Raw genomic sequence first — 26603 nt, forward strand, 5'->3', positions numbered from 1 at the left:
AACGCACCGTGCGCCCGACAATCTCGGAACAAGAGGGAAAGGGGTACGGACAAATCGCTGCAAAAGTAAATGGAATTCTATTCGATTTTTTATCACAAGAAAAAGTTACTGTTAAAGGGGTAGTAGGTGAGGAAGTGGAATACCTTTCGCCACCCCTTCCAGTTGTTTTCACTGGAAAAGTTAGATGGGAAAGGTTTGTCATTTGTCCCTGTTCCCCTGTATCGTTATTAGGGAGAGGCCTTCTGCATGACGTGGTACTCAGGTATCTCTAGCACGTGACAGGATTCAGCTAATCCTTGTGGGTTCTGAAATTGTGCATGTGTTAAAAAATGAAGAACCTCATTTTGAAATACCACTAGGAGTAGAAGCAGTTCCCTGGGAATTGTGGAGTACCTCGAGTGAGGATGTGACATTATTGCTATCGGCAGAGCCGGTGGTAATAAAACAAAAGGAGGGACTCCCCCCTCCATTAAACAGTGTCCTATTTGTTGCAGATGCAATCCCAAGCATTCAAGAACAACTTGAATTTTTCCTGAAAAAAAGGAATTCTCAGAGAATGCCAAAGCCTGTATAATGGCCCAATTTTACCTGTAAGTAAGCACAGAATAGATGAAGATGGGGATCTAGAGTACAGATTTGCTCAGGATCTTCGTGCGGTGAATGAGCATGTTACCTCATCCGATAGTTCTAGAGCCTAATTTAATATTTACTCAGTAACACCATGGGCAAACTGTTCTAATGATCTGCAAAACTTCAGTTTTCCAGGACGTTCTACTTCAGTTTGTGATGACCTTTCTAGCTAGTCATACAGAAGAAGAATGTGTGAGAGACACTCAATACCTGCATATACGGCTAGCAAAAGAGGGATGCTGTGCATCTCTATGCAAATGACAACTTTGTCTAGGACAGCTCATTATCCTTGTACTCTAGATCCAGTGTGGGGAGGAGGCAGCGGGGCTTGCTACCGGCAGAGGGGCTGCTTCACACGCAGGCAGCTGCCACTCTGGAGGGGAGCTGGAGTTTGGCTTGTGGCCGGGGTGACGGTGCTTTGCCACTTCTTCGCAAGTCCTGAAGGCGTTGCAGGCAGAGAGCAGCTCCTCCTACAGCACGTAATGCCAGCCAGTCCTGCCGGGACCTAAATAACTGCAGCAGTGTCAGAAGCAGAGCGCAGCAATAAAGGCATTGAATGGTTTGAAAAGGAAACATACCAGTCCGGTCCATGACCAGAATTAAAGGTATTTTCAGTGCCTTTATGAAGATTCGTGTTGTTTGTTCTTTTATTCAACATCTCAATTCAAGGAATAAGTGATTACTTGGCCCTACACAAAGACACACTTTTCAATACTATATAAAGAGTAGCTGCTAAAACGGGAACTGAGTCTTCTGTTTATTACTGTAGAAGACAGAATTACTGGACTTACTATCAGGTCTTTGAGTGACACTTCAGATGACTGCCTTTTGTGGTTGTCTTGCCCTGAAATTACCTCTACCCATGGAATAAATTTGACCCTGTAACACAAAAACTGTTACACAGCTGATGTCTTTAGAACAGAATCCTTTAGGCTGGAAAAGACCTTTAAGTCCGGTCATTAACCTACCACTGCTAAGTCCAGCACTAAACCATGTCCCAAAGTGCCACATGTACACAACTTCTAAATGCCTCCAGGGATGATGACTCAACCGCTTCCCTGGGCAGCCTGTTCCAGTGCTTTACAATCCTTTCAGTGAAGAAATTTTTCTTAAGATCCAATCTAAACCTCCCATGGTGCAACTTGAGGCCATTCCTTTCATCCTGTCACTTGTTACTTGGGAGAAGAGAGGTACCCCCAACTCGCTGCCACTTCCTTTCAAGGAGCTGTAGAGAGCGATAAGGTCTCCCCTGAGCCTCCTTTTCTTCAGGCTGAACACCCCCAGTTCCCTCAGCTGCTCCTCATCAGACTTGTTCTTCAGAGCCTTCAACAGCTTCAGTGCTCTTCTTCAGACAGGCTCCAGCACCTCCATGTCCTTACAGTGAGAAAACTGTAACAGGATCCAAGGGGTGGCCTCACCACTGCAGGAGTACAGGGGGACAATCACTTCCCTAGTCCTGCTGGCTACGCTATTTCTGATACAAGCTAGGATGCTACTGGCTGCCTTGGCCACCATTTCATCTTTCCTCTAGAATATAGACTCAGAACATGGCATATGGCAGCATGAACTGGCTGTCAAAGTTAATCAGTGCCAGAGGGCACTTGCATTTGTCATGAAAACAAGTTTTGAAAGCCTGTCCTTGAGTCAGCCGTAGAATTAATGATGACCAATTTATTACAGACAGAAATTCTGCTTAATAGTATCAGGTTTATTGAGCACTGTGACACCTCTGGTGATGGGAGAACCTTGCAGACAAAGGTATTACACGATACATACAGAATCTGACTTCTCAGGTCCAGTAAGATCTGCTGACCAGATCTGCAGACTGGCCCTTCACAGCCACGTGAACATCTATGACTGTGTTTCAGAGCACCCTGGGTTATTACCTGGAGTGCAAGGCTGGACCAAGGCAGGGCTGTGTCACACACATGATGCTGAGCAGACACTGAGAACGAAGCCCAGACACTCCAACGGTTCTGCAGGAACAGCCTTTCCTTATGGGACCCCATCTAGCTGTGAAGGCTACTTTTAGTTCCTGCAGAGCACTCACTGGAGCTCCTATGTCTGGAAACACGTTCTGAGACCTCTGAGATGGCTATGCTCATGGCAACCTGGGTTCACAGGTTCTACTGGCTTTAGTTCCACGTGAAAGCAACTGTCTGCTTACAGACCCAAGCTGGCCAAAAAAACAGTACAGATACATTCATATGGTATGTGAAAGACTGCATTATTTGAAAACAAAATGTCCTTTAGAGCATCAAAGTAAAATATTATGATAGGTCTTACATCATCCACAGCATCTTGACAGTCTGCATTATACTCTGATGCCACTCCCATGGCTCTACAGAACATGCTATATCCCCTCCTGAAGTCTGAAATCATCTCTCCCCATCAAACAGGGATTTATTATCAGATTTTAGAAAAAGTAAGATGGCAAACGTTTACGATTTAGAAAGACCAAAGACTGAAAGGTGCAATACCTGTAAATATGCCTCCAACGATGGCACAAACTCCTGTGAGAAAGTGTGTAAAGGACCTAGAATGAGGCAAACTATTTGAACAACCAGCATGAGCTCAGATACCAATATGTCAGATAAGTAACAATTAACTAATACAAACTAATTCATAATTATCATAATACTCATCATAGCAGATAAGTATGCATTATGTAATTATTAAGAGGTGACGACTAACAGATTTAACAACTAAATAACCCCTGTTGGCTACAGAATAGAGTTTGATGCTGATACTTTTACTGAGCAGCATTGAGTAGCGTTAGAGCAGTGTGCTCTAAGGAGCTCAATGGCAACACTAGGAGACAAGTACTGAATTTATAAACCTAAAGATGGACTTTTAACCACCAAGATTTTATCCATTCCTACACAGGCAGAATGTACAGCAAGCTGCTGTAACACAAAAACTACATCCCTAAGCACATGTTAATACATTTAAAGGTATAGACATTGGCTGTCCCTCATTATGATCCTAAAATATGGGACAGCTGCAACCCCCTCCATTCCCCTGCAATTACATGCCTATGATTAATGGAGGACCCGGAAAGAAGAAAGAGGTTCCATACTGACTATGACATGCAGAAAAGCCATAGTAAACGCAGAGTAAGTAACCAGTTTGGATCAGTGTGGGTACTGCTGTAGGTGCTGGTGAGATGCGTATGCTATATAAATCATCTTCCTGTTAAAAAAAAAAAAAAGACTTTGAGGAAATTTTTCTGAACTGAGAACCATTATATCAGACTTCTGCTCAGTACACCAGTTCCCTTCATCTTGATAGTAGAATAAAAAGTTTCAGGTAATATCAGAAAAACCCCAATCCTTTTCAGATGTTCACAGTGCGAGGCATCTGGGAGTGCCTCTTCCTCTCCACTGACTGGGAAGGGGCTTGGATGGCTTTCAGGCATTAGCACTGTCATGTCTAAGTGAGGATGGAGTTTTAAGCTATGCAAAAATCAATGGAGGGTGAATGAAATGGACTGAAAGGTCTCTTACCTGTGTTTCTCTGTCAGCTTCGCCATCATGGGTTGTCATTGTTGAGACAGACACAACATACAGAGAATTGTGCTCAAAAGCCAAAAGGCCCCGTTTATCATTCTTACAAACCTTTTTATATTTTCTCTTAAGAGTGCATGTCTGTACACGATTGGTTCACTCAGAGACCACCAGTTCATGACTGGATGGCCTTTTCTTTGATGCATCCGTGATACACTTCTTCTACTTGTACATCTGGCAGTTCCTTTATCTTGTTAACTCAGCTCTTCTTGGGACTTCCCAGACTTTTCATGGGTACACGGGTATCTGTTCAAGGCTAAGCTCATACTGCGATCCCTCAGACCAGCTAAGGTTTCCCACAATTACCCCTTTTTCTATTTGTGTTACAAAAATTGTCTGTGTTCTCTGCTGCAGGGCCCATTGCAGCAGAGACACAAGACATGGCAACATCAATAACACAACTACAACAATGAACAAAATCAACAACCCGGTTTTTATCAGAGACAGCAACCACCCTGACAGTCCCCATCCTTTAAACAAGTTATTCAACCAATCCCATCCATCATCTACTTGTAATTTCTTCACTCATCTTTCAGAAGCTGAACACTTTTACATATTGACTCAGAGTGATCCGATAAATTCATACAACACATTCCCTCAAAGTCTTCACATCCATGTCCCTGTACCAACAAGAAAAAAATCAATAGCAGCTCGATTTTGTAGCGATGCATGACGAACAGAATCAACATCTGCTAATAAGCCAGAAAGAGCAGTGTTTGTAGCATTACTTTCTTTAGCAAGCCAACAACCTAACTTGTTAAGTGAATTAAGAGCATGTGCTGTTCCTATAGAAGGGACTAAAGAAGGAAGTATATATGCTGTACTGCATTCCAAAACTCAACCTGAGAATTACAGTCTGTTGAGAAATCTGCACTGCACTGTTTTCGAGTGTGTTGCTGTTTCCACATCCTAACCGTGGAGTCATTGGGGTGAAGAAAGGAAAGTTTACCAAATGTACAAGGTCCCCCTATTGCCCTACTCTGAATTCCCATCCAAGCTCTGTTCCCACAAATCAAAAATGTGTTTTTCAAAAGGCCAGCAAGGACTGTACTGGATTTGACTGTTCTAGGTGCAGTATAACTGCAGCATGCAGACTCATTTCAATAGATTGTCGAGCTACTAGTTAAGTCAATACCCATTGTTTCATTCGAGTCACTAGGCCACCTGGTAAACTTTAAATAAAAACACATGGGAGCTTTTACAGTTCCTAATAATTCCAGTTCTTGGGGCTCTTAATGGGAGGGCCGGGAAGTTCTGAATTTTATCAAGCCCGCTCCCTGAATCATTCTTTCTCTACCACTGAGCACCTTCACCCCCTGTTGATCACCAGGTGGCATCATACCACCACTTCAGTTCCCAAACGCCCGGACTGACGCAAGCCCCTTGTACAGTATGATTATACAATGAATCCCGTTCCATCTCAGTGAAAGGAATGTCCACCAGGCATGTTCAGAATGGGTTCACTGGGGTAGTCATGGCAACACACAGTGTAGATTGATTGGTTGCATTGGTGAGGATGAGCCAGACGTCGGTATCAGGTAGTGCAGGCGGATGATAATAGCCATCACTTCTGTAGATCATCCAGGGCAAGCTGAATGCAGCGAGCAGGAACACACCGGGGGCCACTATCTGTGGAGACACATGCATACCCTCTTCCCCAGGTTAATAAATCACATGGAGGTGACCACCAACTGCTCTGCAGGTCCTTTCACCTTAACCTTAACGCCAGGGGAGACAGTGGTCATTTTACATAGGGACTCAAAGTGGTGAACCATAGGTGGTTATATTAACAAAATTCAGCACATACATGGCTTTATTAAGCTATGCTTCAGGGGATTCACCAGTCATTCCCCCTTTTTGTTTTTGAAGAAAGCGTCTGAGTGTGCTGTGTGCACATTCCACAATGCTCTGTCCGGTAGGAGAATTAAAGATACCAGTGATATGGGTAACCCCCCAAAGCTGTAAAAAAGCTTTCACTTATGGAAACATAAGCAGACCATTATCGGTCTTAATTTGATGCAGAACATCACATACAGCAAAAGCTCATTGCCAATGTCAAATGACATCACAAGCTATTTCCCCTATGTGTGTGTGGTAGCTACTATGACTGATGAAAATGTGCCAATAGACACATGCACATATTTCAATTTACCAAATTCTCCAATGTGGGTAACATCAGATAGCCAAATCTGCAAAGCTTGCAGACCTCTAGGGTTCGTACCATAATATGCAGGTACGTGTTGGCCCTGACAGTCAGGGCAGGCTGCAGCAATAGAACGGGCCTCTGCAGTTGTTAAATGAAACTGACGTTTTGAGGCACGAAAGCCATGGTGTAAAAACCGATGGGATTCAATTACTTGCTGTTTCACTTTAGGCACTGGTCCCATTGTTACAGCTGAGACCAACTGGTCTGCCCGTGCATTACCAGCTGCCACAAATCCAGGCAAAGTGGTATGGCTTTTAATATGCAAAACATAATATGGTTGTGATCTTTTCTGAATTGTCAGCCATAATAGCTGCGGCACACCAAATAACAAGGCGTTACGCACATCCCCCAAGATTGCCTTATCCAGTCATCGTAACAACCCCACTACATATACAGAGTCTGTAACAACATTCACTGCACAAGTAAATTGTTGGAATGCCAAAGTAACCACACAAAGTTCAGCAATCTGAGGGGAGTCTTCTTGTTGCTCAAGTATGTGCTGCCATTGACGAGCATCACACCAGACAACAGCTGCCTTTCCGGTCTTTCCTGACCCGTCTGTAAATACTGTAGGACCTGTCACAGGTTCCTTTTGATTTAGTTGTTTCTGGCCAATACGAATCTGACTTCCCAATCTACATGATGGATGAAAGGGAAGATAATACTCAATTTGTCTTGTATAATTTGTCAATGCAGCTTGCAATGCTGAACTGTTAGCTAGACACCACTCAAAATAGTCTACCTGCACAGGTAATACAGTTCTTTCCGGGTCTCTTGCCAACAGCTCTGAGCATCTCATTCAGGTCTTAATAATGATTTGTGCCAATAAATCAAATAGGCCAGGAGCAGTTTTTCTGTTATGACAAGGCAGGAAAGCCCATTCCAATAAATGAAGTGGGTCTTCCCAATCAGAGTTCCACTGTACAATCATTGCAAATGGTATCATGTCATCAATTAAAACAAATACCTGTACTGCAACAGTCATTTCAATTCTCCAAACATGCTTGTCCTGTATTGCCCATTCCACCATCTCAACTGTTTGCTTTGCTTCAGGGGTTAAGGACCACGGTGCTGCAACATCAGTGTCCCCTTTTAATAGTTCTAAAAGAGGCCTCAGCTGTGATGAAGTCAGGCCTAAATAAGGTTGTATCCAATTGATAATTCCTGCTAATTTCTGTGCATCATTCAAGGTTTTTACCTCCATCATTAACTGGATCACTTGTGGCTGCACAGCTCGGCCAAGCACCTGCGTGCCTAAGTGAAGCCATGGCCGCTCGGTGCATTGCACCTTCTCTGGCGCCACAGCAGGCCGTACTGCTCCAGTGAAACTCGCGTGTCGGGTTCCATTGCTGACAACACTGGAGATGTTGGAGCAGTCAAAAGGATATCATCCATACAATGATACCAGTACCCTGCTGAATGTTTTTCCCCAATTGGGGTCAAGGCCTGAGCAACAAACCATTGACAAATGGTGGGTGAATTTTTCATTCCTTGCAGAAGCACTTTCCAGTGATACGTCTGTGTTGGTTCAGCATGATTAATTGACAGAACTGTAAAAGCAAACTTTTCCATATCATTCACATCTAACAGAATTGTAAAAAAATAATTCTTTAGATCAATCACAACAATTTCCCATAGCATGGGGATCATTGTAGGTGAGGGCAATTCTGGTTGTAATGCTCCTATTGTTGCCATCACCTCATTGATCTGACAAATCATGCAATAATTGCCATTTTTCTGATTTTTTCTTAATTACAAACACTGGGTGTTTCATGGGTTATAAGATGGTTCAATGTGACCTGCAGCTAATTGTTTTGTTACCAAATTTCGCAGGGCTACAAGTTTTTCATGATCGAGGGGCCACTGATCCAGCCAGACCAGCTTTCCTGTTAACCATTTCAAAGCCATTGTGGGTCTTTCCATGCCCTGCAACACAGCGATCCCTAGTGAAAATCCATAGTTATCTGAACTCCCCATTGTGACAAACAGCCTCTTCCTCATAAATTCAGAGGGGCCACAGTCACATAGGGTTGAACAGCAGCCTTTTGTCCTTCTGTATTGGTGATAAGTACCAATTTTGCTGCCATGAGGCTGTCTGCGATTCCCCCCAGGCCCACAACTCCTTGCATGGTGGAGATTACAGGTCAAGAGGAAGGCCAGTTTCGTTAGGAAAGAGACATCTGCATCTGTATCCAATAGTCCAGTTACCTTCAACGATGTTGGTGATGCCTGATCCATAGACAGTACACACATCATTTGCAGTCGACTGTCAGACAGCTCTATGCTATCCGGGTTTTCTTGAAGGCCCAGTCTCGTCACCTGTATGCTTCTCTGACATCATCACAAGTATTACAACACCTACAAAAGCACAAGTATCATCTCCTCATCTTTATAACGAGACAGAGACACTCCAGCTCAGGACTCGAATCCCTGGTGGATCTTATTTCAACAAATCAATGATGCAAACAGGGTCTAAACACTGAAAGGTGATCTAATGCTCCTGAAGGAGCTTGAGCTTCCTGACATACTTTTTGAGATTTTGGCACGAGGATACAAGCTGTTTTAATGCAGCACTTAAGTCTGAAGAGGGCTTTAGCTGTCCATTCAGACAGCCAAGTCAATCCTCAGCAAAGAAATTTGCTGCGGAAATGACATCAGTGTCCCACAGCTCTGAGCATCTTAGAACTTTCCCACGTGAACAAAGCATCTGCCTGTTTCTGTTCCTCCCTTCCTCTGTTTTTAGGGCAAGACTGCCAACATCACAGGAAGGGTTAATGGAAAACTTTCTTCATTGCTCTTCTACCTCCGGACAACATCTTGGTCACCAGAAAAAACAACTGTCTGTCTTGGTTCCGTGTTGTGCTGGACAAAAAAAAAAATAAAAATTGAAGTCTGGAATCATAAATCCCTTAAGATGGAAACATCTCTGGGGAAGGATGCAACTTGACAGATGGATCTAAGTAAGTTAGTACAGAGACAATAATAGCAAAGGATAGTCCAGAACCTGTGGACTGTCACGAATCCATTCTTACACAAATTTGCAGGTAAAATGAATGAGAAACACTGAATGACACCCATCGTTTGTGTGAGTGATAGGTGTCTGGTCTTTGCTCCCATAAGGATGCAAAGCCTGCAGCAGAAGCGAGAAGGCAAAGCCATGACCAGGTTTTATTCCAAGACAGCTCACAGAACGGCAAAATAATTTACACAGCTCCACTCTGGACACCAAATAATCCCAGAAAAGGTTCTGTTTGCTGAGATACAGTCTTTGTGCTACTGCCCTTAAACAGGCGTGCAGACAAAACAGACAACCTAACCCTACATGCTCTTAACAATCATGAGTGCAGCACAGGCATACTAAAACACAACAGTTCGCACCATTCTCTGAACAGGTGCCCAGGAGGATTTCATGGCACAAATCTTCACAGACATTTTGGAAAAAAAAAAAAAGACAACCCATGTATGCCACATTAACTGTACGGATTCAAGCACTAAGAAGATGTAAAGGTTACCTAATGTCCTTTGACTCTGCCCCATAACAGCTTTCACAGCAATCAGCATCTAAAGTATTTGGATCAAACACCTTTTCTTCTTCTTTCCCCAGTTCTAAGACAAAATAGGATTCAAAGTGAGGAGGCATGTCTAGCAACAGTATCTTGTACTTCTGCTCTATGCACAGAAACTGTTCTACACATGAATGAAATGATTTTGTGTCAGAAGCTGCGTATCCTGCACCCGAAGCTCACCTGAAAGAATGCAGAGCCTGTTGAGCTGCAAAGTAAGATCAAGCAGAGTAGCATTTGTCATCTGAAGAACACCCTCCACTGAAAGAACCAGCCACCTGAAAGCCTTTGTTGGAGCACTGTTCAGATGTTACTTGCACAAAGGCTTTGCTGAAACTTTGTCTAAAGCAGACCCAAACAGCAAATTGCAACTGATACAGGACCTGTTACACAAACAACATTTTAAATAGCAGACAACAGCACCTAACGCATAATTCTGCCCCAAGATACGTAGGGAACACAGTTATACATTGCTGTGGAACTAGATCAGAGATGGAATCTCCCAAGCGGAAAACTGACACTCAGTCCTCCAGAAAAAACGATGCTGACATTGCACACACATTAACCACTGGCTTACTAGAAATCTCCAAGGAATTTCTGTCTTCGTCACGACTTTACAATTCTGCCAGTGTCTGTGCCACCTGTGTGTTGAATGCACAGCTGCAGTACAGCTGGGGCACAAACTCATGGAGTTTTATGTTCTTAAGTGCAGAAGGCTGCAGAGAGACTCGTAAAAGAGCAGATGAGAGCTGGTGACAGCTGAAACCCGCCAAAGGGCAAGACATGCCTCCAGAAAACTCAAACAGGACCTTTGTTTTTCCAAGAACCAAAACAAATACCAAAGGTCTGCGAATTTTGGAGCTTGGAATAAGTGAGCCAAGGAACTGCACGTCTAAAATTTTGAAAAACATGGGTTCTTATTAGAAGAGGCCCCTTAAAACCAGGCTGTTTCACTCACAAATCCTGAAGGACAGGACCAAGTCTTCTGGGTTACAGAAGCCCTCTAAGGCTCACTCTCTAGGTACCGCGGCACTACCCTCTTACAAGCCTTGAAAAGGTGGCTTCTTGGATAACTAAGGCTAGGGCAGGTGATAAGTCAGACACTGCCGAGGGGACAAAATGTTATCGGGACCCTCTTTGTTGAGATTGGAAAGTATAACAGGTAGACAGAAGTGAGTATTGAAGACATCTGTATTAGCCACAGAAAAAAAGAGATTTTAATTAGAAAGCATGAAATATGCATGAAAATCAATCATTAACCTCGCTTCTTTGATCAAATACTTTATGGTAGTTATGATCAAGCAAATAAAAACTTTTAGGAAAATATACCCATTCTTAAACAATGGTATGAGACTTAAATTTCTACAGCTTACAACATTCAAACAAGTTGAAAGTACACTTAGGAATTCAACCAGTATGGGTTTTGTTCCTGTAGTTACACTAGAAGATAGTGTCAGGAAGAATGCTGCTTAATAATTTCTACTCTTTGTCAAAGCCATGATTCCTGCCATTTGAAGAACACCTGTACAACACACGGAATCTTTCAAGATATAGCAACCAGTAACAGCTTTCTGAATGTAATCAGTAGCTGCCTGTCAAGTTGTCTCAAAGAGCACCCAGAGGCACTGCACACAGCTTGGATACTATAAAGAAACTGCAGTACATGAAACCCCACATGCAAAGTTTCTTGCCGTTAACATGGTCCTCAGCTTGCATGCAGATATGACACATGACACAGGAAAACTCTGCCCATGTTAAAAGGAAGGAAACAGTAAGAACCACCCATAAAAAATCCAATCCTCTATTGTCATTCAATGGAAATGAATGAGATGACATCCCGGCACAGAATGCAACCTACCACAAATCTTTAAGCCATTAACTATTTTAGTGTAACTATGATCAGGAAAAGCCTCCACATACTACTCCATAATATTTAGGTATGCTTTGTTAAGTTTAAGGTCAATGTTAAAGAAAGTGTATTTTTAACTAAGAAATTTAAAGTGCCGAAGCAGCTAAGTGGCAGAACCAGGCCTTGTCCCTAGCGTAGCCCTAATCCAAGGCTGGTTTAAAACCCAGTCCAGTCAGTCAGTGGGAGAACAGAGAAACAATAGACGACCAATTTGTGCACACAGGTGCTCTCAGAAACGCAGGCGTTTTTAGAAAAAATAGTATATGAATTGCTTGTTCAAAGACTAAGCACGCTTGAAGGAGTGTGTGAGTTAAAGCTGGCAGAAAGAAGATCACGATCCAAGGAGGAGCCTGGAACCAAGGCAGAGCCTGGAAACAAGGAGATGAATCACCTGGGACAGAGTCAGGCGATGGATTTGCAGAACCGACAGGACCAAAGGAAACTGCTACAAACTTCAGATGTTGACTAATGGTTTGATAAGTGTATATAAGCTGTGCTGTATCGCTTGGTTCTCTGCCACTCACTGGGGTGGTGGCCCAGCTCTGAGTTGTGACTAAAGAAAGCCCAGTGGTACCTATGACTGTGTAAATTTTTCCTTTAACAGTCAATACTGCTATAGTTGCCATTTAAATAACTGACTGAACATCAAGTGTTACTAATAGAAACTGATAACCATAGAGTTTCATGAAGATGGGTGGACACTTCCAATCCAACATGCCACAGTGGTTATGGAAATCCAACTAGCCACATCCCTTTTCCAGACAGCAGAAGAAATTGCTTGTTGCATGCAATGGAACTTGATTGCTTTCAAAATGCCTCTTCTGGATGAGATGGTTTGCTCCCTTCAGGTTTTCCTTCCTCTCTGTTGATAATATAAGGAGTGAGAGCAATCGGTTCAGACCAAGTAATCCCAGTCGAGGCTGGCAACGTAAGGCAGGAGGCCTATGTGTGTTAACAGAGAATTAGATACAGAAAAGTGGGGTTTATCCCCAGACATTACATTCGTAACGCCACTGAATACAGAAAGGCTGCTAAGTGACACAATAGTAAGAACGCAATCACCACATTCCCATGACAACAGAAGGTCTTGTACCCTACCCACTGTTCAACTCTTGGCGTAGTTTAGTCTTTCAGCTTCAAGAACAGAAAAGTTAAATCTGAGTTACAACAAATCAGCAAATTTAGTTCATGCCAATACACAGAACTACAGTATCTCCCAGAACAGATAATAAGGAGCTCACGTTTTAGAAAAACAAAGTCGGGACAGTATTATCATTACATTGCAACACTACCAGAATTGTTCCTGCTTTGTATCGAAGTAAAACAGTAAGTCATAACATGTAAAAAATGCAGAGTAGAGCTTTATGTAGCCAAGGACCACTTACTCCAACGTGGAACACACTGATATATCAACTGAAATATATTTATCAGGTATGCATTAACATACACAAAGCAAACATAGTAAGACGCAAGTTTAGGCTTAAGGGTCAAGTCAGTGGAGCATTCCCTGGAGAGAGGCTCTTTCCTCTAACCAGCTCGTCCCATTTGTCAGCCTCCTAGGATTTAAAGATGCAACCAAAGTCAAGTTTTGCCAGAGCAGCTGCTTGATTTCTGGTAGGAAAAGCCTATTTGCTCAGCAGCTTTGCTCCTGAAATGCATCAATGAGTCCTTGTCCCAATTTCAGAGGGACCAGGCAAAGACTTGCCTTGCAAAAGTACCGAGTATAATATATATACACACGCACACACAGAGGAGCTTGTCTGATCTGCCACTGTAATGGATTAGCTTCCTATAAACTCTTCAAGAGTTTGTAGCGTTTAAAACACCCTGATTTCAGCCATCACTTGTTTCCATGAACCTCACAGCAGGCATAAGGTGATGGAAAAACTATGACAGCATCCATCCAAGAAAGGCAGAATAGCATCTTATCATGTCTCTCAGCCTCTGGAGTCACACGATTGCCAGCCTTATCCAAGCATTGTTTAAACGGCTTGTGCTCTACGTCCTGCTGCTGCTCTCCTGTTACATCCATGGCATCGATGCTCAAATCTGAAAGCAGCGAGCAAGGAAAGTGGTCTGTTATGGCCTGTGACAAGCTGAGGAAATGAAAAGACACAATCTTTCGGCCAGCAGGGTAAGAACGTGCCAAACTGGGAGAGCGTGTACGGCTAGGACACGACAGGGAATAAAACACACGGTGCAGCACGCTAAATGGCCCTCTCCCAGGTACGGGGTTTGGTTTGGTGCCCAAGAAGGACCGTTTCCAACTTCCAAGAAAGCGTTACCCTGAAAGGTAGACGCACTTAAGGCAAAAAGCCAAAAGCAAACCCCTCAAAGCCCAGAACCATTCTCAGGAACACAGGAGTTAAGCCTAAAATTGGTTGAAAGCTGCCTCCTACCTCTTCCCCCGCCACCTCTCCCCCTCCAACGTCAGCACATTTCCTTGTGATCCCTTTTCACAAAAAGATTGAGGCCTGTGGTATCAGCTCGGTACCAAAGCACCACGATGCGCTTGCTGGCTACATGCTCTCTTAGAAGGCTGACAGCTTCTCTGCACGCAACAGCTGAGGCTTCCAGTCTCTCTGGCCTTCCCATGCCCTGTGAAACGTGAGGAAGGCAAAGACCGGTAAAATCTCAGGGGGTCAGGAGGAAAGTCAAGATGCACTACATTCAGAGCCCAATGCATTACCCAAAGGAATTACCACAACAGAATAAGAGGCAGGAACGATCGGTAGACAGGCAGATAACATGCACAGCAGTAATACCCAGTCAGACTTGAAGTCACTTAATCCCACATTTTTTTTTTTTTAATTTAGTTAAAAGGTAATCAGATTCTTAAGGCTCATTCTGCTTTTAAGAGCTGCTGGAGAAAGGCTAACACGTGGCATTGGCGTTACAGTCGGAATTCCGGTATAAAAATCACGGCAAAGCTGTGCCTTGTCAAGTGGCTTCCAAAGCAGGCTCTGGAGCCTTTCAACGAGACAGCCAAATCTGGAGTCCCGAGGGAACCCTGTGCCAGCTCCATCAGTACGGCTGAGCTCTCTGACAAAGTACACCACCATACAGAAATGTAAGTGGGTTTAAACCTCAGGTTCATTTACAATGTAGAAAAATAATACTGCCCGACCGGACGCGCTGGTTTAAGCGCCTAGCAGGCCCGGCTGCGTAACCACGAGGGACCGACAATTCCTCCCCGGCCGTTGCCCGAGCCGCAGCGCAGCACTCGCAAGTACAAAAGTTATCCCTCCACAGTCAGCAGTCCGACTCACAAGCACAAGGCATATGTGGAAAAATAACATCTAGATTGATCTTCAATTTATCTCCCCTTGATTTGTCAACGTACAATTCTGGATGAACCTAGGTATAAAGGAAAAAGAAATAAAAAATAGAGTACTGTTTCACTCAGAAGCAAACCAAAAGGCTTCTTTCCCTCGGCTGCTCCAGCCCAGGAGCTGACTATCAAGACACAGATCAGCCAGACACCTGAGCTGCTGCCTCCCAACCCTTCCCGGTAGTTAAACGCTTGCCCTTTGCAATACTTTTTAGAGAAATCAGTAGGTGGGGGCGAAGGGTGTGGATTCCACCGCTGGCTTTCTTTTCTTTTCCTTGCCCGCTCGCAGGGGCGGGAAGAGGCTCCTGAGCCGCCACCCCCCCCCGCGACAGCGTTACCGCAGGCCCCGAGGCAGCCTCTCTGCGGCCCGCGGGGGCCGGCAGCCCCAGCCGGCTGCCACGGCTCAGGCCAGCGGCTGGGGGAAAGACAAAGCCCCGCGCAGGGCTGCGGCGGCTGCCCGGGCAGCCCGCAGGCGGCGGCGGCGGGTGGGCGGCGGGGCGGCGCGGGCCGACCCCTCTCCCGGGCCCCGCCGCCACAAGCGAGCACCGGGGCCGCCCCGCCGCCGCTCCTCGCCTCCTCGCTGAGGTCGCGGCGCAGCTCCGAGAAAAAAAAAGGCAGCACCGTGAGCAGCCCGCTGGCCACCGTCACTACCGGGGAGACGAGAACCGCCGACAGCCCCGCCAATCCCGGGCCGGCCCGCCCGGCTTAGCCCACCCGCCGCCGGCACCCGGCGCTTCCTGCCGCGGCCGAGCGCCGACCCACCACGTCCCCCGCGGCCGACCGCAGCCCGACAGTCACGCCCAGGTTCGCCCACCAGCCCCCGGCCGCCCTCAGCCCGACCGCTCACCCAGCGCGCCGCCACACGTCCCGGCCCGAAAGTCTTCCAGGCTCCCGGAGACTCCCCGCACCGCCACAGCTGCCCCAGGGTGCCGCGCGGGCCGGAAATAAACCCACCTTCCGGGGCCGGGCCGGGCCCGCCGCCGGCCCCGCCCACGCGCGCCGGCCCCGCCCACGCGCGCCGGCCCCGCCCACGCGCGCCACCCCGGCCCCGCCCCGCCGGGCAGCGCGGCTCGGAGCCGGCCGAGGAGGGGCTGGGGCTGCCGTTCCGCCCAAGGGGCGGGCAGGGGCTCGGTGCCGCCGCGGGCTCCTCTGAGCCTGCCGGCCCCCGGGTCTCTGCGGGGGCCACCGGCGGGGTGCGGGCTGTGCCGAGAGCGGCTACCTGGGGGAGGGGGGGGCGGGGAGAGGCAGGCGGAGGAAAGACCCCGCTTCCTTGTTCCCCCTTCCAGCCCTGCCGCGTACTCTGCACCCCTTCATTCCGGTAACACCTCACTTTCCCGTCACAGGGAACGGCTATGAGTTCAAAAGGTTAAACCGTGCAACAGCTCATAATGGCTTACTTGTGCAGGGGAAAACCTTGTATGAGCTTTTCCTAAGCCACACATTCACACCACTCGTTTTTTCCAACTCAAAAAGTGCACTCCTGCAAAATCTCTTCTATTAAAAAAAAAAATAAATTAAAATCGCTGTTACTAACGTGCTTCGAAATGCGAACAGAGCAAATTGCTATTTCCCACAGCAAAATGGAATGCGTCATACAGAAAGGATTTAACAGCATGAGCCACGTGGGTGCTTTTGCATACGGAGGCAATAAGTATTAATGCCTGGGCTGCGAGTGGGAAAAGGGCAGAGCAATGTGAACCCTGCATCCGCAGCGAGCAGCTCCTGTGGTCTGGTGGTGTAAACTGGGCTGGGATCTCGGCCCGTGCTCACCGTGCCAGTGCTCAGCATAGGGTCGGTGGAGCGCTGCTGCCGTCTGACGAAAAACATTGGGTACTGCAGCCGCCCGGTTGCTAGAGCGCTGCTGTTATCTGGCATAAAAAATTAGGTACTGCAGCCACGCGCTTTGTGGAGCGCTGCTGCCATCTAGCGAAAAAAAAAAAAAAAAATTGGGTACTGCAGCCGCCCGGTTGGTGGAGCGCTGCTGCCATCTAGCGAATATATTTGAGTACTACAGCATCACGACTGGCAGAGCGCTGCTGCCATCTAGCGAAAAATATTTGCGTACTGCAGCCGCACGGTTGAGGGAGAGCTGCTGCCCTCTGGCGACCAAAAATTGGTATCAGACTACGGGGCTCGAACGCGTGTCCTCCGTACGGGAAAGATTCTATCGACGGCGTGACGCGAAGCCGGGTCGTTAAAGTCAAGCCACTTCTACGCATGCGCTGCCATTAGTTTTGCCAGAAAGTCTTCTGCGCATGCGCATATGCAAAAGTCTCCAGAAACCCCACCCCTAGGACTCAAGGCGATTCTAACAGACTGCACAGTTCATTATAGGAATGGAATCAATAAGGGAACTCTTCCCACGGCCCGTTAGGAAGTTGCCTGGCTTCACATCTCGGTGGATGAAATGAACCCGCCTTTCCCGGGCCGGATGCGCCATCTGCCCCTACGCACGAGGCCGGAAGCCCCGCCCCTAGGGGTCAAAGCCGCTTCTGCGCATGCGCCGCCCTCGGTCGGCCAGAAAGGCTTCTGCGCATGCGCTAAAGCGGGATTGCGTCATCTGCCCGTACGCCCGAGGCCCGAAGCCCCGCCCCCTTTGGCGTCAAGCCGCGTCTGCGCATGCGCTGCCCTTACTTGGCCAGAACGCCCTTCTGCGCATGCGCCGAAGCCGGATTGCGTCATCAGCCCGCGACGTGCCCGGAAGCCACGCCCCCTTCGGCGTCAAGCCGCGTCTGCGCATGCGCTGCCCTTACTCCGCCGGGGGGGGGCGCGGTGCTGCCGCCTGGCGAAAAAAATTGGGTACTGCAGCCCGTCTAGCTAACGGACTGCACAGTTTATTATATAGGCACGGCATCAAGAAGGGAACTCTGCCCACGGCCCGTTAGGAAGTTGCCTGGCTTCCCATCTCGGTGGATGAAGTTCTGGCAGCGAACATTCTCGATTCCACTAGTCTAGCGAAAAAGAAAAAAGAAAAAAAAAAAAAAAAAAAATCACTCGAGAGACCAGGCTTACGCTTTTTTTTCCCCCTTCTAAAAACACTAGCAACAGTGCCTGAACGGGAAAAGGGGTCACGAAAGTTTTTATTGTAAAATGGAAGGGCACGAAAGAGAACAGAATTCGACAGACGATACGTAAACCTCTGCAGCTCTTTCCCCGTGCCTATCGGACATCGGTTTCCAAAAACTTTCTCGGGTGAGCGTCTTTTGTCTTTGAGCAGTGCAACAGACGCTTTGCAAACAGCACAAGTCTGCTTTTGAACCATCGTTTCAGACTTTGCAATCCCTTGAGATGGGGCGCTTTGTACTTAAGAGAAACAAAACCCACTCTGAGTCTTTCCTTTAACGATACAGGCCTATTCCCCTTTCCCTTAGAGAAACAACCTACTCGCTTCTGATCTCTCGAGGAATCTTAATACTCCCAACACACTGCGCCGTCAAGATCAACAAAGCAGTTTCCTACCACGTTGCCAGCGAGCGATAGGACCGTCTCGAGACGAAGTTTCCTCGGACAAAAACCCGAGCGATCTATCTTCAAGACTCGGTCCAAACGGCTCCGTCACCGTTCCATCGCAGTCCCCTTCGGCTCCACACCACTGCCTTGTGGGAACGCCCCCTAGAAAAAAAGAAACGCTTTCATCAGGGTAACAAGCAGAATACAGCTCTAGCCTTGAGGACGGCTGGCACGCACACGGCCTGTATCGCCGCAGTCCCCTGAGCCGCAGCTCAGCGCGCGCCGACAGCGGTGACGGAGGACGCGCTGAAGGCGAAAAGCCGAAAGCCAACCCCCCGAAGCCCAGAACCGTGCTCAGGCACCCGGGAGTTAAGCCTAAAACCGGTTGAAAGAGCTGCCTCCTACCTGTTCCCCCGCCACCTCTCCCCCTCCGAGGCCAGCAACCTTTCCTCGCGATCCCTTTTCGCAAACAAAAGACGGACGCCTGCGGCCTCAGCTCGGTACCGAAGCACCACGATGCGCTTGCCGGCGGCGTGCTCTCTCACAAGGCTGACAGCTTCTCTGCACGCAACAGCCGAGGCCCTGTGAAAGGGGAGGAAGGCAAACACCCATCACGTCTCGCCGGGGTCAGGAGGGAGTCGGGGTGCGCTGCGGTCAGAGCCCAACGCCTTCCCCAGAGGAATTACCGGGCCACAACAAGAGGCAGGAGCGATCGGCAGACAGGCAGGTAACACGCACGGCAGCGATACCCACGGCAGACTGGCAGGACGCTTCCAGCCGCTTCACCCCGCCGCTTTGTTTCGAATTTCGTTAAAAGGCAATCCGATTCTTAAGGCTCACTCTGCTTTGAGGAGCTGCTGGAGAAAGGCTAACACGTGGCATTGGCGTTACCGTCGGAATTCCGGCGTAAAAATCACGGCAAAGCCGTGCCTTGTCAAGCGGCTTCCCAAGCAGGCTCTGGAGCCTTTCCACGAGACGGGCAAAGCCGGAGTCCCGCGGGAACCCTGTGCCAGCTCCGTCAGTAGGGCCCAGCTCTCCGACAAAGCGCACCGCCGTACGGAAACGTAAAGCGGGTTTATACCTCGGGCTCCTTTACAGCCTCGGAAAACAATACTGCCCGGCCGGACGCGCGGCTCTAAGCGCCTAGCAGGCCCGGCTGCGTTACCACGAGGGACCGACCATTCCTCCCCGGCCGTTGCCCGAGCCGCAGCGCAGCACTCGGCAGCGGCGGGCACACGGAGCCTCGCGGGCCCTCGGCGGCTACAAAAGGGATCCCTCCGTAGTCAGCAGTCCGACTCGCAAGCACGAGGCACGCGTGGCGAAGTAACATCTCGAGCGACCTTCGGTTCCGCTCCCCTTGACTTGTCGACGGACGCTTCGGGACGAACCTAGGGACAAAGGGAAAACAAAAGGCCCCGGTTTCGCGGGGAAGCAAACCAAAAGGCCTCTTCCCCTCGGCTGCTCCGGCCCCGGAGCTGACTGTCACGACACAAGATCAGCCAGACACCTGAGCTGCCGCTGCCTCCCAGCCCTCCCCGGCAGTTAAAAGGCTTGCGGAGAAAGCAGCAGTCGGGGGCGACGGCTGGGGATTCCGCTGCCGGCTGCCTTGTCTTGCTCTGGCCCGCTCGCAGGGGCGGGAAGAGGCTCCTGAGCCACAACACCCCCCCCACCCCCCCCACCCCCCCCCCACCCCCCCCCCGCGACAGCGTTACCGCAGGCCCCGAGGCAGCCTCTCTGCGGCCCGCGGGGGCCGGCAGCCCCAGCCGGCTGCCACGGCTCAGGCCAGCGGCTGGGGGAAAGACAAAGCCCCGCGCAGGGCTGCGGCGGCTGCCCGGGCAGCCCGCAGGCGGCGGCGGGTGGGCGGCGGGGCGGCGCGGGCCGACCCCTCTCCCGGGCGCCGCCGCCACGAGCGAGCACCGGGGCCGCCCCGCCGCCGCTCCTCGCCGAGGTAGCGGCGCGGCTCCGAGAGAAAAAAAAAAAAAAAAACAAAAAAACCCAAAAAAAACCAACCAAACAAAAAACCACCCACCCAGAAAAGGGCAGCCCCGTGAGGAGCCCGCTGACCACCGTCCCTGCCGGGGAGACGAGAACCGGCGGCAGCCCCGCCGGTCCCGGGCCGGGCCGCCCGCCTGCCTCAGCCCGCCCGCCGCCGGCACCAGGCGCTCCCTGCCGCGGCCGAGCGCCGGGCCGCCACATCCCCCCCGACCGGGCCGCTGCCCGCCGGCCCCCGCCGCCCTTCAGCCCGAGCGCGCCGCCGCACGTCCCGGCCCGAAAGTCTTCCGGGCTCCCGGCGAAGGCTCCGCACCTCCTCGGCCGCTCCAGCGCGCCGCGCGGGCCGGGAGTGAACCCGCCTTTCCCGGGCCGGATGCGCCATCTGCCCCTACGCACGAGGCCGGAAGCCCCGCCCCTAGGGGGGGGGGGGGTCAAAGCCGCTTCTGCGCATGCGCCGCCCTCGGTCGGCCAGAAAGGCTTCTGCGCATGCGCCAAAGCGGGATTGCGTCATCTGCCCGTACGCCCGAGGCCGGAAGCCCCGCCCCCTTCGGCGTCAAGCCGCGTCTGCGCATGCGCTGCCCTTAGTTTGCCAGAAAGCCCTTCTGCGCATGCGTCGAGGCGTGTTACGTCATCGGGCTGCGACGAGGCCCGAAGCCCCGCCCCCTTTGGCGTCAAGCCGCGTCTGCGCATGCGCTGCCCTTAGTTTGCCAGAACGCCCTTCTGCGCATGCGCCGAAGCCGGATTGCGTCATCAGCCCGCGACGTGCCCGGAAGCCACGCCCCCTTCGGCGTCAAGCCGCGTCTGCGCATGCGCTGCCCTTACTCCGCCGGGGGGGGGCGCGGTGCTGCCGCCTGGCGAAAAAAATTGGGTACTGCAGCCCGTCTAGCTAACGGACTGCACAGTTTATTATATAGGCACGGCATCAAGAAGGGAACTCTGCCCACGGCCCGTTAGGAAGTTGCCTGGCTTCCCATCTCGGTGGATGAAGTTCTGGCAGCGAACATTCTCGATTCCACTAGTCTAGCGAAAAAGAAAAAAGAAAAAAAAAAAAAAAAAAAATCACTCGAGAGACCAGGCTTACGCTTTTTTTTTCCCCCTTCTAAAAACACTAGCAACAGTGCCTGAACGGGAAAAGGGGTCACGAAAGTTTTTATTGTAAAATGGAAGGGCACGAAAGAGAACAGAATTCGACAGACGATACGTAAACCTCTGCAGCTCTTTCCCCGTGCCTATCGGACATCGGTTTCCAAAAACTTTCTCGGGTGAGCGTCTTTTGTCTTTGAGCAGTGCAACAGACGCTTTGCAAACAGCACAAGTCTGCTTTTGAACCATCGTTTCAGACTTTGCAATCCCTTGAGATGGGGCGCTTTGTACTTAAGAGAAACAAAACCCACTCTGAGTCTTTCCTTTAACGATACAGGCCTATTCCCCTTTCCCTTAGAGAAACAACCTACTCGCTTCTGATCTCTCGAGGAATCTTAATACTCCCAACACACTGCGCCGTCAAGATCAACAAAGCAGTTTCCTACCACGTTGCCAGCGAGCGATAGGACCGTCTCGAGACGAAGTTTCCTCGGACAAAAACCCGAGCGATCTATCTTCAAGACTCGGTCCAAACGGCTCCGTCACCGTTCCGTCGCAGTCCCCTTCGGCTCCACACCACTGCCTTGTGGGAACGCCCCCTAGAAAAAAAGAAACGCTTTCATCAGGGTAACAAGCAGAATACAGCTCTAGCCTTGAGGACGGCTGGCACGCACACGGCCTGTATCGCCGCAGTCCCCTGAGCCGCAGCTCAGCGCGCGCCGACAGCGGTGACGGAGGACGCGCTGAAGGCGAAAAGCCGAAAGCCAACCCCCCGAAGCCCAGAACCGTGCTCAGGCACCCGGGAGTTAAGCCTAAAACCGGTTGAAAGAGCTGCCTCCTACCTGTTCCCCCGCCACCTCTCCCCCTCCGAGGCCAGCAACCTTTCCTCGCGATCCCTTTTCGCAAACAAAAGACGGACGCCTGCGGCCTCAGCTCGGTACCGAAGCACCACGATGCGCTTGCCGGCGGCGTGCTCTCTCACAAGGCTGACAGCTTCTCTGCACGCAACAGCCGAGGCCCTGTGAAAGGGGAGGAAGGCAAACACCCATCACGTCTCGCCGGGGTCAGGAGGGAGTCGGGGTGCGCTGCGGTCAGAGCCCAACGCCTTCCCCAGAGGAATTACCGGGCCACAACAAGAGGCAAGGAGCGATCGGCAGACAGGCAGGTAACACGCACGGCAGCGATACCCACGGCAGACTGGCAGGACGCTTCCAGCCGCTTCACCCCGCCGCTTTGTTTCGAATTTCGTTAAAAGGCAATCCGATTCTTAAGGCTCACTCTGCTTTGAGGAGCTGCTGGAGAAAGGCTAACACGTGGCATTGGCGTTACCGTCGGAATTCCGGCGTAAAAATCACGGCAAAGCCGTGCCTTGTCAAGCGGCTTCCCAAGCAGGCTCTGGAGCCTTTCCACGAGACGGGCAAAGCCGGAGTCCCGCGGAACCCTGTGCCAGCTCCGTCAGTAGGGCCCAGCTCTCCGACAAAGCGCACCGCCGTACGGAAACGTCAAGCGGGTTTATACCTCGGGCTCCTTTACAGCCTCGGAAAACAATACTGCCCGGCCGGACGCGCGGCTCTAAGCGCCTAGCAGGCCCGGCTGCGTTACCACGAGGGACCGACCATTCCTCCCCGGCCGTTGCCCGAGCCGCAGCGCAGCACTCGGCAGCGGCGGGCACACGGAGCCTCGCGGGCCCTCGGCGGCTACAAAAGGGATCCCTCCGTAGTCAGCAGTCCGACTCGCAAGCACGAGGCACGCGTGGCGAAGTAACATCTCGAGCGACCTTCGGTTCCGCTCCCCTTGACTTGTCGACGGACGCTTCGGGACGAACCTAGGGACAAAGGGAAAACAAAAGGCCCCGGTTTCGCGGGGAAGCAAACCAAAAGGCCTCTTCCCCTCGGCTGCTCCGGCCCCGGAGCTGACTGTCACGACACAAGATCAGCCAGACACCTGAGCTGCCGCTGCCTCCCAGCCCTCCCCGGCAGTTAAAAGGCTTGCGGAGAAAGCAGCAGTCGGGGGCGACGGCTGGGGATTCCGCTGCCGGCTGCCTTGTCTTGCTCTGGCCCGCTCGCAAGGGGCGGGAAGAGGCTCCTGAGCCACAACACCCCCCCCACCCCCCCCCACCCCCCCCCCCCCCCCACCCCCCCCCCGCGACAGCGTTACCGCAGGCCCCGAGGCAGCCTCTCTGCGGCCCGCGGGGGCCGGCAGCCCCAGCCGGCTGCCACGGCTCAGGCCAGCGGCTGGGGGAAAGACAAAGCCCCGCGCAGGGCTGCGGCGGCTGCCCGGGCAGCCCGCAGGCGGCGGCGGGTGGGCGGCGGGGCGGCGCGGGCCGACCCCTCTCCCGGGCGCCGCCGCCACGAGCGAGCACCGGGGCCGCCCCGCCGCCGCTCCTCGCCGAGGTAGCGGCGCGGCTCCGAGAGAAAAAAAAAAAAAAAACAAAAAAAACCCCAAAAAAACCAACCAAACAAAAAACCACCCACCCAGAAAAGGGCAGCCCCGTGAGGAGCCCGCTGACCACCGTCCCTGCCGGGGAGACGAGAACCGGCGGCAGCCCCGCCGGTCCCGGGCCGGGCCGCCCGCCTGCCTCAGCCCGCCCGCCGCCGGCACCAGGCGCTCCCTGCCGCGGCCGAGCGCCGGGCCGCCACATCCCCCCCGACCGGGCCGCTGCCCGCCGGCCCCCGGCCGCCCTTCAGCCCGAGCGCGCCGCCGCACGTCCCGGCCCGAAAGTCTTCCGGGCTCCCGGCGAAGGCTCCGCACCTCCTCGGCCGCTCCAGCGCGCCGCGCGGGCCGGGAGTGAACCCGCCTTTCCCGGGCCGGATGCGCCATCTGCCCCTACGCACGAGGCCGGAAGCCCCGCCCCTAGGGGGGGGGGGGGGTCAAAGCCGCTTCTGCGCATGCGCCGCCCTCGGTCGGCCAGAAAGGCTTCTGCGCATGCGCCAAAGCGGGATTGCGTCATCTGCCCGTACGCCCCGAGGCCGGAAGCCCCGCCCCCTTCGGCGTCAAGCCGCGTCTGCGCATGCGCTGCCCTTAGTTTGCCAGAAAGCCCTTCTGCGCATGCGTCGAGGCGTGTTACGTCATCGGGCTGCGACGAGGCCGGAAGCCCCGCCCCCTTTGGCGTCAAGCCGCGTCTGCGCATGCGCTGCCCTTAGTTTGCCAGAACGCCCTTCTGCGCATGCGCCGAAGCCGGATTGCGTCATCAGCCCGCGACGTGCCCGGAAGCCACGCCCCCTTCGGCGTCAAGCCGCGTCTGCGCATGCGCTGCCCTTACTCCGCCGGGGGGGGGCGCGGTGCTGCCGCCTGGCGAAAAAAATTGGGTACTGCAGCCCGTCTAGCTAACGGACTGCACAGTTTATTATATAGGCACGGCATCAAGAAGGGAACTCTGCCCACGGCCCGTTAGGAAGTTGCCTGGCTTCCCATCTCGGTGGATGAAGTTCTGGCAGCGAACATTCTCGATTCCACTAGTCTAGCGAAAAAGAAAAAAGAAAAAAAAAAAAAAAAAAAATCACTCGAGAGACCAGGCTTACGCTTTTTTTTCCCCCTTCTAAAAACACTAGCAACAGTGCCTGAACGGGAAAAGGGGTCACGAAAGTTTTTATTGTAAAATGGAAGGGCACGAAAGAGAACAGAATTCGACTTTTATTGTAAAATGGAAGGGCACGAAAGAGAACAGAATTCGACAGACGATACGTAAACCTCTGCAGCTCTTTCCCCGTGCCTATCGGACATCGGTTTCCAAAAACTTTCTCGGGGTGAGCGTCTTTTGTCTTTGAGCAGTGCAACAGACGCTTTGCAAACAGCACAAGTCTGCTTTTTGAACCATCGTTTCAGACTTTGCAATCCCTTGAGATGGGGCGCTTTGTACTTAAGAGAAACAAAACCCACTCTGAGTCTTTCCTTTAACGATACAGGCCTATTCCCCTTTCCCTTAGAGAAACAACCTACTCGCTTCTGATCTCTCGAGGAATCTTAATACTCCCAACACACTGCGCCGTCAAGATCAACAAAGCAGTTTCCTACCACGTTGCCAGCGAGCGATAGGACCGTCTCGAGACGAAGTTTCCTCGGACAAAAACCCGAGCGATCTATCTTCAAGACTCGGTCCAAACGGCTCCGTCACCGTTCCGTCGCAGTCCCCTTCGGCTCCACACCACTGCCTTGTGGGAACGCCCCCTAGAAAAAAAGAAACGCTTTCATCAGGGTAACAAGCAGAATACAGCTCTAGCCTTGAGGACGGCTGGCACGCACACGGCCTGTATCGCCGCAGTCCCCTGAGCCGCAGCTCAGCGCGCGCCGACAGCGGTGACGGAGGACGCGCTGAAGGCGAAAAGCCGAAAGCCAACCCCCCGAAGCCCAGAACCGTGCTCAGGCACCCGGGAGTTAAGCCTAAAACCGGTTGAAAGAGCTGCCTCCTACCTGTTCCCCCGCCACCTCTCCCCCTCCGAGGCCAGCAACCTTTCCTCGCGATCCCTTTTCGCAAACAAAAGACGGACGCCTGCGGCCTCAGCTCGGTACCGAAGCACCACGATGCGCTTGCCGGCGGCGGTGCTCTCTCACAAGGCTGACAGCTTCTCTGCACGCAACAGCCGAGGCCCTGTGAAAGGGGAGGAAGGCAAACACCCATCACGTCTCGCCGGGGTCAGGAGGGAGTCGGGGTGCGCTGCGGTCAGAGCCCAACGCCTTCCCCAGAGGAATTACCGGGCCACAACAAGAGGCAGGAGCGATCGCAGACAGGCAGGTAACACGCACGGCAGCGATACCCACGGCAGACTGGCAGGACGCTTCCAGCCGCTTCACCCCGCCGCTTTGTTTCGAATTTCGTTAAAAGGCAATCCGATTCTTAAGGCTCACTCTGCTTTGAGGAGCTGCTGGAGAAAGG

At 51.5% G+C, this 26603-nt stretch overlaps 2 long non-coding RNA genes across 3 annotated transcripts; both read right to left on the reverse strand.

Annotated features, from left to right (window-relative positions):
• Nucleotides 1–76: 76 nt before the first annotated feature.
• LOC130157157 (uncharacterized) lies at nucleotides 77–16135 on the reverse strand. Of its 2 annotated transcripts, XR_008824707.1 has the most exons (5): nucleotides 16053–16135; nucleotides 15218–15231; nucleotides 14274–14472; nucleotides 3111–13923; nucleotides 77–1143 (listed from the first exon to the last, which is right to left on the reverse strand). It is a non-coding gene; the product is annotated as an uncharacterized LOC130157157 (long non-coding RNA). The 2 variants fall into 2 exon arrangements; XR_008824706.1 differs by lacking the exon at nucleotides 77–1143 and having other exon boundaries at nucleotides 2318–13923.
• Nucleotides 16136–17764: 1629 nt separating this feature from the next.
• On the reverse strand, nucleotides 17765–24559 carry LOC130157158 (uncharacterized). Its single transcript, XR_008824708.1, has 9 exons — nucleotides 24482–24559; nucleotides 23508–23555; nucleotides 22573–22749; nucleotides 22177–22329; nucleotides 20961–21667; nucleotides 19996–20043; nucleotides 19061–19237; nucleotides 18665–18817; nucleotides 17765–18156 (listed from the first exon to the last, which is right to left on the reverse strand). It is a non-coding gene; the product is annotated as an uncharacterized LOC130157158 (long non-coding RNA).
• Between the last annotated feature and the right edge of the window lie 2044 nt (nucleotides 24560–26603).

This window comes from Falco biarmicus, chromosome 11 (assembly GCF_023638135.1).
Source record: "Falco biarmicus isolate bFalBia1 chromosome 11, bFalBia1.pri, whole genome shotgun sequence".
NCBI classification, from domain to species: domain Eukaryota; kingdom Metazoa; phylum Chordata; class Aves; order Falconiformes; family Falconidae; genus Falco; species Falco biarmicus.